At 40.9% G+C, this 11,812-nt stretch overlaps 2 non-coding genes across 2 annotated transcripts; one reads left to right on the top strand and one right to left on the bottom strand.

Moving 5' to 3' along the window:
* Positions 1–628: 628 nt before the first annotated feature.
* On the bottom strand, positions 629–732 carry LOC148554060 (small nucleolar RNA R71). The gene has a single exon (XR_015893603.1). It is a non-coding gene; the product is annotated as a small nucleolar RNA R71 (small nucleolar RNA).
* A 10,689-nt stretch (positions 733–11,421) lies between these two features.
* Positions 11,422–11,529, top strand: LOC148554061 (small nucleolar RNA R71). Its single transcript, XR_015893827.1, has one exon. It is a non-coding gene; the product is annotated as a small nucleolar RNA R71 (small nucleolar RNA).
* Positions 11,530–11,812: the final 283 nt, after the last annotated feature.

Below are 11,812 nucleotides of genomic sequence, written 5' to 3' on the forward strand. Positions count from 1 at the left end.
CTACTCTTCTATTCTTCTACTCACATAAAGGAATCTCTATACTGTGACATAGAGAATTCCTATTCTTTTCTGTTCTCTTCTTTTTCATATGAGCAGGAGCAAGGATAAGAACATTCTTATTGAAGCTGATCCGGAACCTGAAAGGAATCTAAAGAGGAAGCTAAGAGAAGCTAAAGCACAACACTCTGGAGAGAACCTGACAGAATTTTTCGAAAAAGAAAAAGAGATGGCCGAACCCAACAACAATGGTGGAGATGCAAGGAAGATACTAGGTGACTTTATTGCACCCTCTTCTGACTTCTGTGGAAGGAGCATCTCAATTCCTGCAATTGGAGCAAACAACTTTGAGCTTAAGCCTCAATTAGTTTCTCTGATGCAGTAAAATTGCAAGTTTCATGGACTTCCATTGGAAGATCCTCATTAGTTTTTAGCTGAATTCTTGCAAATCTGTGACACTGTTAAGACCAATAGGGTTAATCCTGAGGTCTACAGACTTATGCTTTTCCCCTTTGCTGTAAGAGACAGAGCTAGGACATGGTTGGACTCACAACCTAAGGATAGCCTAAACTCTTTGGAAAAGTTGGTCAATGCTTTCTTGGCCAAATTCTTTCCACCTCAGAAATTGAGCAAGCTTAGAGTGGAAGTCCAAACCTTCAGACAGAAGGAAGGTGAATCCCTCTATGAAGCTTGGGAAAGATACAAGTAATTGATCAGAAGGTGTCCTTCTGACATGTTTTCAGAATGGAGCATCATATGTATATTCTATGATGGTCTGTCTGAATTGTCCAAGATGTCATTGGACCACTCTGCTGGAGGATCTCTTCATCTGAAGAAGACGCCTGCAGAAGCCCAGGAACTCATTGAAATGGTTGCAAATAACCAGTTCATGTACACTTCTGAAAGGAATCCTGTGAATAATGGGACAACTCAGAAGAAAGGAGTTCTTGAGATTGATACTCTGAATGCAATATTGGCTCAGAACAAAATACTGACTCAGCAAGTCAATATGATTTCTCAGAATCTGTCTGGAATGCAAGCTGCATCAGGCAGTACTAAGGAAGCTTCCTCTGAAGAAGAAGCCTATGACCCTGAGAACCCTGGAATGGAAGAGGTGAATTACATGGGAGAATCCTATGGAAACACCTATAATCCTTCATGGAGGAATCATCCAAATTTCTCATGGAAGGATCAACAGAAGCCTAATCAAGGCTTCAGTAACAATAATGGTGGGAGAAATAGGTTTGGCAATAGCAAACCTTTTCCATCATCTTCTCAGCAACAGACAGAGAATTCTAAGCAGAGCCACTCCGACTTAGCAACTGTAGTCTCTGATCTATCTAAGACCACTCTCAGTTTTATGACTGAAGCAAGGTCCTCCATTAGAAATTTGGAGGCACAAGTGGGTCAGCTGAGTAAAAGAGTTACTGAAATCCCTCTTAGTACTCTCCCAAGCAATACATAAGAGAATCCAAAAAGAGAGTGCAAGGCCATAAATATAACCAACATGGCCGAACCTAGTGAGGAAGAAAAGGCAGTGATTTCTAGTGAGGAAGACCTCAATGGACGTCCTCTGGCCTCCAAGAAATTCCCTAATGAGGAACCAAAGGAATCTGAGGCTCATATAGAGACCATAGAGATTCCACTAAACTTACTGTTGCCATTCATGAGCTCTGATGAGTATTCTTTCTCTAAAGAGGATGAAGATATTGCTGAAGAGAAAGTTGCTCAATATCTAGGAGCAATCATGAAGCTGAATGCCAAGTTATTTGGTAATAAGACTTGGGAGGATGAACCCCCATTGCTCATCAATGAACTAAATGATCTGGTTCAACTGAAATTACCTCAGATGAAATAGGATCCTGGAAAGTTCTTAATACCTTGTACCATAGGCACCATGACCTTTGAGAAGGCTCTGTGTGACCTGGGGTCAGGGATAAACCTCATGCCCCTCTCTGTAATGGAGAAACTAGGGATCTTTGAGGTGCAAGCTATAAGAATCTCACTAGAGATGGCAGACAATTCAAGGAAACAGGCTTATGGACTTGTAGAGGATGTCTTGGTGAAGGTTGAAGGCTTTTACATCCCTGCTGATTTCATAATCCTAGACACTGGGAAGGATGAAGATGAATCCATCATCCTTGGAAGACCCTTCCTAACCACAGTAAGAGCTGTGATTGATGTAGACAGAGAAGAGCTAGTCCTTCAAATAAATGAGGACTACCTTGTGTTTAAGGCTCAAGGATTTTCTTCTGTAAACATGGAGAGGAAGCATGAAAAGTTTCTCTCAATACAGAGTCAAACAGAGCCCCCACACTCAACTTCTAAGTTTGGTGTTGGGAGGCCATCATTAAGCTCTAAATCTCTATGAAGCTCTCTAAGAGCTCACTGTCAAGCTATTGACATTAAAGAAGCGCTTGTTGGGAGGCAACTCAATGTTATTTAATTATATTTATTTATTTTCTATTGTTATTTTATGTTTTTCTTAGGTTGATGATCATGTGAAGTCATAAAAACAAATAAAAAATCAAAAATAGAATGAAAAACAGCATAAAAGAACAGCACACCCTGGAGGATAGGCTTACTGGCATTTAAACGCCAGTAAGGATAGCAGAATGGGCGTTTAACGCCCAGCCTGGCAGCATTCTGGAAAAAAACGGCAGAAATGGGCATCTAGCTGACGTTTAACGCCAGAAATGGGCATCTGGCTGGCGTTTAACGCCAGGAAAGGTAGCAGAGCTAGCTTTAAACGCCAGATTTGGCACAGAATGGGTGTTTGAACGCCAGAATGGTGCAGGAACTCAAATTTCTTGACACCTCAGGATCTGTGGACCCCACAGGATCCCTACCTACCCCACCTCTTCTTCTCTCCTCTTCACACCTTTCCATAACACTCTTTCCCAAATACCCTTCACCTATCAAATCCTACCCTCTTCCCCACAGCCTCTTCACCACTCACATCCATCCATAATTAAACTCCACCTACCTCACCATTCAAATTCAAACTATTTCCCTCCTAAACCCAACCCCTCATACACGGCTACCCTCTCTCCCTTACCCTATAAATAACCCTCCTTACCACCTTCATCTTCACACAACATACACACTACTACCCCCCTGAGGTCCCCTTCAAGCTCAAAAAGAGTGAATATCTGGAGATCCGACATGAAGTTCGAAAAAGAGGTTGGAAAATCCTCACTAACCCCATTCAAAAAGTCAAGATCTTAATGGTTCAAGAGTTCTATGCTAATGCATGGATCACTAGAAACCATGACCAAAATATGAACCCAAACCCAAAGAATTGACTCACAATGGTTCGGGGGAATTACTTGGATTTTAGTCCAGAAAATGTGAGGTTAGCATTCAACTTGCCACTAATGCAAGGAGATCCTCACCCTTTCACTAGAAGGGTCAACTTTGATCAAAGGTTGGACCAAGTCCTTAGGGATATTTTTGTGGAAGGCGCTCAATGGAAGAGAGATTCAAGAGGTAAGCTGATTCAACTAAGAAGGCTTGACCTCAAACCCGTGGCTAGGGGATGGTTGGAGTTTATCCAACGCTCTATCATTCCTACTAGCAACCGGTCTGAAGTTACAATAGACCGAGCTATCATGATCCATAATATCATGAATGGAGAGGAAGTAGAAGTTCATGAGATCATATCCCTAGAACTCTACAAGGTGGCGGATAAGTCCTCTACTTTGGCAAGGTTAGCCTTCCCTCATCTCATTTGTCACCTATGCAATTCAGCTGGAATTGTCATAGAGGAAGACATCCTCATTGAAGAGGACAAGCCCATCACTAAGAAAAGGATGGAGCAAACAAGAGCATGAGAAAATTTCTCATCATGAAATCCCTGAGATGCCTCAAGGGATGCATTTTCCTCCACAAAACTATTGGGAGCAAATCAACACCTCCCTAGGAGAATTAAGTTCCAACATGGGACAACTAAGGATGGAGCACCAAGAGCATTCCATCCTCCTCCATGAAATTAGAGAAGACCAAAGAGCCATGAGGGAGGAGCAACAAAGGCAAGGAAGAGACATAGAGGAGCTCAAGCACTCCATAAGATCTTCAAGAGGAAGAACTAGCCGCCATCACTAAGGTGGACCCGTTCTTTAATTTCCTTGTTTTTATTTTTCTATTTTTCAAAAATTATGCTTTATGTTTTGTCTATGTTTGTGTCTTTATTACATGATCATTAGTGTCTAGTGTCTATGCCTTAAAGCTATGAATGTCCTATGAATCCATCACCTTTCTTAAATAAAAAATGTTTTTAATTACAAAAGAACAAGAAGTACATGATTTTGAATTCTATCTTGAAATTAGTTTAATTATTTTGATGTGGTAGCAATACCTTTTGTTTTTTGAATGAATGCTTGAACAGTGCATATTTTTGAATTTGTTGTTTATGAATGTTAAAATTTTTGGCTCTTGAAAGAATAATGAAAAAGGAGAAATGTTATTGATAATCTGAAAAATCATAAATTGATTCTTGAAGCAAGAAAAAGCAGTGAATAGAAAAAGCTTGCGAAAAAAAAAATGGCGAAAAAAAAGAGAAGAAAAAGAAAAAGCAAGCAGAAAAAGCCAGTAACCCTTTAAACCAAAAGGCAAGGGTAGAAAAAGGATCCAAGGCTTTGAGCATTAATGGATAGGAGGGCCCACAGGAATAAAATCCTGGCCTAAGCGGCTAAACCAAGCTGTCCCTAACCATGTGCTTGTGGCGTGAAGGTGTCAAGTGAAAAGCTTGAGACTGAGCGGTTAAAGTCGTGGTCTAAAGCAAAAAGAGTGTGCTTAAGAGCTCTGGGCACCTCTAATTGGGGACTCTAGCAAAGCTGAGTCACAATCTGAAAAGGTTCACCTAGTTATGTGTCTGTGGCATTTATGTATCCAGTGGTAATACTGAAAAATAAAATGCTTAAGGTCACGGCCAAGACTCATAAAGTAGCTGTGTTCAAGAATCAATATACTGAAATAGGAGAATCAATAACACTATCTGAATTCTGAGTTCCTATAGATGCCAATCATTCTGAACTCCAAAGGATAAAGTGAGATGCCAAAACTGTTCAGAAGCAAAAAGGCTACAAGTCCCGCTCATCTAATTGAAGCTAATCTTCATTGATAAGTTTGGGATTCATTGTATATTCTCTTATTTTTATCCTATTTTGATTTTAGTTGCTTGGGGACAAGCAACAATTTAAGTTTGGTGTTGTGATGAGCGGATAATTTATACCCTTTTTGGCATTGTTTTTACATAGTTTTTAGTATGTTTTAATTACTTTTTATTATATTTTTATTAGTTTTTATTCAAAAATCACATTTCTGGACTTTACTATGAGTTTGTGTGTTTTTCTGTGATTTCAGGTATTTTCTGGCTGAAATTGAGGGACCTGAGCAAAAATCTGATTTAGAGGCTGAAAAAGGACTGTAGATGCTGTTGGATTCTGACCTCCCTGCACTTGAAGTGGATTTTCTGGAGCTATAGAAGCCCAATTGGCACGCTCTCAATTGCGTTGGAAAGTAGACAACCTGGGCTTTCCAGAAATATTTAATAGTCCATACTTTGTCCGAGATTTGATGGCCTAAACTGACATTCAAAGACAGCCTAAAACATCTTGGCGTAAAACGCCCAAACTGGCACTAGAATTGGAGTTAAATGCCTAAACTGGCACCAAAGCTGGCGTTTAACTCCAGGAACAGCCTATGCACGTAAAAGCTTCAACGCTCAGCCCAAGCACACACCAAGTGGGCCCCGGAAGTGGATTTCTGCACTATCTGCACTTAGTTACTCAATTTCTGTAACCCTAGGCTACTAGTTTAGTATAAAAACTACTTTTAGAGATTTATTTTAGTCCGGGGTGAATCTTTTGACATCCTTTGGAATATCTTTTGATCATTGTACACGTTTGGATGCTGGCCTCTGGTGCACGAAATTGTGATCTCCAGGCTCGAACAAATCCTGGTAATGGCTCCAAAGCTTGGTGCTCTGATCTTATTTCGTAATTGTCACAACTTCGATACAACTAACCAGCAAGTGCACTGGGTCGTCCAAGTAATACCTTACGTGAGTAAGGGTCGAATCCCACGGAGATTGTTGGTATGAAGCAAGCTATGGTCACCTTGTAAATCTCAGTCAGGCAGATATAAATTGATAATGGTGTTTTCGAATAGTATATAATAAAATAGGGATAGAGATACTTATGTAAATCATTGGTAGGAATTTCAGATAAGCGAATGGAGATGCTTTTCGTTCCTCTGAACCTCTGCTTTCCTGCTATCTTCATCCAATCAGTCTTACTCCTTTCCATGGCTGACTTTATGCAAGGGCATCACCGTTGTCAGTGGCTACATCCCCTCCTCTCAGTGAATAATATGCTCACGCACCCTGTCACGGCACGGCTATTCATCTGTCGGTTCTCGATCATGCTGGAATAGGATTCACCCTCCTTTTGCGTCTGTCACTAACGCCCAGCACTCGCGAGTTTGAAGCTCGTCACAGTCATTCAATCATTGAATCCTACTCAGAATACCACAGACAAGGTTTAGACCTTCCGGATTCTCTTGAATGCTGCCATCATTCTAGCTTACGCCACGAAGATTCTGGTTAGGAGATCTAAGAGATATTCATTTTAGCTTAATTCATGTAGAACGGAAGTGTTTGTCAGGCACGCGTTCATAAGGGAGAAGGATGATGAGCGTCACACATAATCATCACCTTCATCACGTTCTTGGGTGCGAATGGATATCTTAGAAGCGAAATAAGAAGAATTGAATAGAAAACAATAGTACTTTGCATTAATCTTTGAGGAACAGCAGAGCTCCACACCTTAATCTATGGAGTGTAGAAACTCTACCGTATGAAAATACATAAGTGAAGGTCCAGGCATGGCCGAGATGGCCAGCCCCTCTGATCTAAGAACCAGACGTCCAAAGATGATCCTAAGATCCTAAGATGATCAAAAGATGCCTAATACAATAGTAAGAGGTCCTATTTATAATAAACTAGTCACTAGGGTTTACATGAGTAAGTAATTGATGCATAAATCCACTTCCGGGGCCCACTTGGTGTGTGTTTGGGCTGAGCTTAAGTGTTCCACGTGCAGAGGCCATTTGTGGAGTTGAACGCCAGTTTCTGTGCCAGTTTGGGCGTTCAACTCTGGTTTTGGATCCTTTTCTGGCGCTGGACGCCAGATTTGGGCAGAAGGCTGGCGTTGAACGCCAGTTTACGTCGTCAATTCTTGGCCAAAGTATGGACTATTATATATTTATGGAAAGCCCTGGATGTCTACTTTCCAACGCAATTGGAAGCGCGCCATTTCGAGTTCTGTAGCTCCAGAAAATCCACTTTGAGTGCAGGGAGGTCAGAATCCAACAGCATCAGCAGTCCTTTTTCAACATCTGAATCTGATTTCTGCTCAAGTCCCTCAATTTCAGCCAGAAAATACCTGAAATCACAGAAAAGCACACAAACTCATAGTAAAGTCCAGAAATGTGAATTTAACATAAAAACTAATGAAAACATCCCTAAAAGTAACTAGATCCTACTAAAAACATACTAAAAACAATGTCAAAAAGCGTATAAATTATCCGCTCATCACAACACCAAACTTAAATTGTTGCTTGTCCCCAAGCAACTGAAAATCAAATAGGATAAAAAGAAGAGAATATACTATAAATTCCAAACTATCAATGAAACAGAGTTTCAATCATATGAGCGGGACTTATAGCTTTTTGCCTCTTGAATAGTTTTGGCATCTCACTTTATCCATTGAGGTTTAGAATGATTGGCATCTATAGGAACTTCAGATTTCGAATAATGTTATTGACTCTCTTAGTTTAGTATGATGATTCTTGAACACAACTTCTTTATGAGTCTTGGCCGTGGCCCTAAGCACTTTGTTTTCCAGTATTACCACCGGATACATAAATGCCACAGACACATAATTGGGTGAACCTTTTCAGATTGTGACTCAGCTTTGCTAAAGTTCCCAATTAGAGGTGTCCAGGGTTCTTAAGCACACTCTTTGTTTTTGCTTTGGACCTTGACTTTAACCGCTCAGTCTCAAGTTTTCACTTGACACCTACACGCCACAAGCACATGGTTAGGGACAGCTTGGTTTAGCCGCTTAGACTAGGATTTTATTCCTTTAGGCCCTCCTATCCACTGATGCTCAAAGCCTTGGGATCCTTTTTATTTGCCCTTGCCTTTTGGTTTTAAAGGTTATTGGCTTTTTCTGCTTGCTTTTTCTTTTTCTCTTTTTTTTTTCTATATTTTTTTTTTCGCCCCCTTTTTTTTTTTTTCTGCAAGCTTTGTTCTTTGCTGCTTTTTCTTGCTTCAAGAATCATTTTTATGATTTTTCAGATTATCAAATAACATGTCTCCTAGTCATTATTCTTTCAAGAGCCAACATATTTAACATTCTTAAACAACAACTTCAAAAGACATATGCACTGTTCAAGCATACATTCAGAAAACAAGAAGCATTATCACCACATCAATATAATTAAACTAAGTTCAAGGATAAATTCAAAACTCATGTACTTCTTGTTCTTTTGAATTAAAACAGTTTTTATTTAAGAGAGGTGATGGATTCATAGGACATTCATAGCTTTAAGACATAGTTATTACTACTAATGATCATGTAATGAAGACACAAACATAGATAAGCACATAACATAGAAAACGAAAAACAGAGAAAATAAGAACAAGGAATGAATCCACCTTAGTGATGTCCTTGAGCTCTTCTATGTCTCTTCCTTGTCTTTGTTGCTCCTCTCTCATTGCTTTTTGATCTTCTCTTATTTCATGAAGGATGATGGAGTGCTCTTGATGTTCCACCCTTAGTTGCTTCCAATAATTGTGTGGAAGAAAATGTATCCCCTGAGGTATCTCAGGGATCTCTTGATTTGCAGTCAAATGTTCTACCACTGAGCTATAGACCCTTGATGGAAGCTTTTGTCTTCCCTTTCCTCTTTCTAGAGGTTTCTCTGGCCTTAGGTGCCATCAATGGTTATGGAAAAAAACAAAAAAGCTATGCTTTTACCACACCAAACTTAGAATGTTGCTCGCCCTCGAGCAAAAGAAGAAAGAATAGAAGAATAAGAAGAAGATATGGAGGAGATGGATGGGAGTGTGTATTCGGCCATACGGGTGGGATTGGGTGGGAGAGAGAGAGATGTTGAATTTTGAAGGTAGTGGGTGTATGGATGTGAGTGGTAAATGGAAAGTAGAAGGGATGATCATGAATGGGAAGAGAGATGATGAGGTAGGTGGGGATACTGTGGGGTCCACAGATCCTGAGGTGTCAAGGCATTTACATCCCTGCACCAATTTAGGCATGCAAAATGCCCTTGCACACAACTCTGGGCGTTCAGCGCCAGGTTGGTGCCCATTTTGGGCGTTCAACGCCCCTTTGCTGCCATTTCTGGCGTTGAACGCCAGAACCATGCTTGTTCTGGGCGTTCAGCGCCAGGATGCTCCTATTCTGGGCGTTCAGCGCCAGAACTATGCTCTGTTCTGGCGTTTGAACGCCAGACAGATGCTCCTCCAGGGTGTGATTTTTCTTCTGCTGTTTTTGATTCCGTTTTCAATTTTTATATTTATTTTGTGACTCCACATGATCATGAACCTAAGAAAACATGAAAAACAATAAAAATAAGAATTAGATAAACATTGGGTTGCCTCCCAACAAGCGCTTCTTTAATGTCAATAGCTTGACAGTGGGCTCTCATGGAGCCTCACAGATGTGCAGAGCTTTGTTGAAACTCTCCAACACCAAACTTAGAGTTTGGATATGGGAGTTCAACACCAAACTTAGAGTTTGGTTGTGGCCTCCCAACACCAAACTTAGAGTTTGACTGTGGGGGCTCTGGTTGACTCTGCTTGGAGAGAAGCTTTTCCTGCTTCCTCTCCATGGTTGCAGAGGGAGATCCTTGAGTTTTGAATACAAGGGAGTTCTCATTCCATTGAAGGACTATTTCACCTCTGTCAACATCAATCACAGCTCTTGCTGTGGCCAGGAAAGGTCTTCCTAGGATGATGGATTCATCCTCTTCCTTTCCAGTATCCAGGACTATGAAATCAGTAGGTATGTAAAGGCCCTCAACCTTTACTAATACATCTTCTACTTGTCCATAAGCCTGTCTTCTTGAGCTGTCTGCCATCTCTAGTGAGATTTTAGCAGCTTGCACCCCATAGATTCCCAGTTTCTCTATTACAGAGAGGGGCATGAGGTTTATTCCTGAACCAAGGTCACACAGAGCCTTAAAGAGCATGGTGCCTATGGTACAGGGTATTATGAACTTTCCAGGATCCTGTCTCTTCTGAGGCAATGTCAGTTGATCCAGATCACTTAGTTCATTGATGAACAAGGGAGGTTCAACTTCCCAAGCATCAATGCCAAATAATTTGGCATTCAGCTTCATGATTGCACCAAGAAACTTGGCAGTTTGCTCTTCAGTAACATCCTCATTCTCTTCAGAAGAGGAATACTCATCAGAGCTCATGAAGGGCATAAGGAGGTTCAATGGGATCTCTATAGTCTCTAGATGAGCCTCAGAGTCCTTTGGTTCCTCAGAGGGAAGCTCCTTATTGATCACTGGACGTCCCAGGAGGTCCTCCTCCTTGGGATTCACGTCCTCTCCTCTCCTCAGAGGTTCGGCCATGGCGCTTATGTCAATGGCCTTGCACTCTCCTTTTGGGTTCTCTTCTGTATTGCTTGGGAGAGTACTAGGAGGGATTTCAGTGATCCTTTTACTCAGCTGGCCCACTTGTGCTTCCAGATTTCTAATGGAAGACCTTGTTTCATTCATGAAACTTACAGTGGCCTTAGATAGATCAGAGACTAGATTTGCTAAATTAGAAGCATTTTGTTCAGAGTTCTCTGTCTGTTGCTGAGTTGATGATGGAAAAGGCTTGCTATTGCTAAACCTGTTTCTTCCACCATTATTAAAGCCTTGTTGAGGCTTTTGATCCTTCCATGAGAAATTTGGATGATTTCTCCATGTTGAGTTATAGGTGTTTCCATAAGGTTCACCTAAGTAATTTACCTCTGCTATTGCAGGGTTCTCAGGATCATAGGCTTCCTCTTCAGAAGATGCCTCTTGAGTACTGTTGGATGCAGCTTGCATTCCATGCAGACTCTGAGAAATCATATTGACTTGCTGAGTCAATATTTTGTTCTGAGCCAATATGGCATTCAGAGTATCAACCTCAAGAACTCCCTTCTTCATAGGCGTCCCATTGATTACAGGATTCCTTTCAGAAGTGTACATGAACTGGTTATTAGCAACCATGTCAATGAGTTCTTGAGCTTCTGCAGGCATTTTCTTTAGGTGAATGGATCCACCTGCAGAAGTGTCCAGTGACATCTTTGATAGCTCAGATAAACCATCATAGAATATATCCAGGATGGTCCATTCTGAAAGCATGTCAGAAGGACACTTTTTGGTCAACTGTTTGTATCTTTCCCAAGCTTCATAGAGAGATTCACCTTCTTTCTGTCTGAAGGTTTGAACATCAGCTCTAAGCTTGCTCAGCTTTTGAGGAGGAAAGTACTTGGCTAAGAAAGCCGTGACCAGCTTATCCCAAGAGTTCAGGCTGTCTTTAGGTTGAGAATCCAACCATAATCTAGCTCTGTCTCTTACAGCAAAAGGGAAAAGCATGAGCCTGTAGACTTCAGGATCTACTCCATTAGTCTTAACAGTATCACATATCTGCAAGAATTCAGTTAAGAACTGAAAAGGATCTTCAGATGGAAGTCCATGAAACTTGCAGTTCTGCTGCATCAGAGAAACTAATTGAGGTTTCAGCTCA

This window comes from Arachis ipaensis, chromosome B7 (genome assembly GCF_059453495.1).
Source record: "Arachis ipaensis isolate K30076 ecotype BB chromosome B7, ASM5945349v1, whole genome shotgun sequence".
Taxonomy (NCBI): domain Eukaryota; kingdom Viridiplantae; phylum Streptophyta; class Magnoliopsida; order Fabales; family Fabaceae; genus Arachis; species Arachis ipaensis.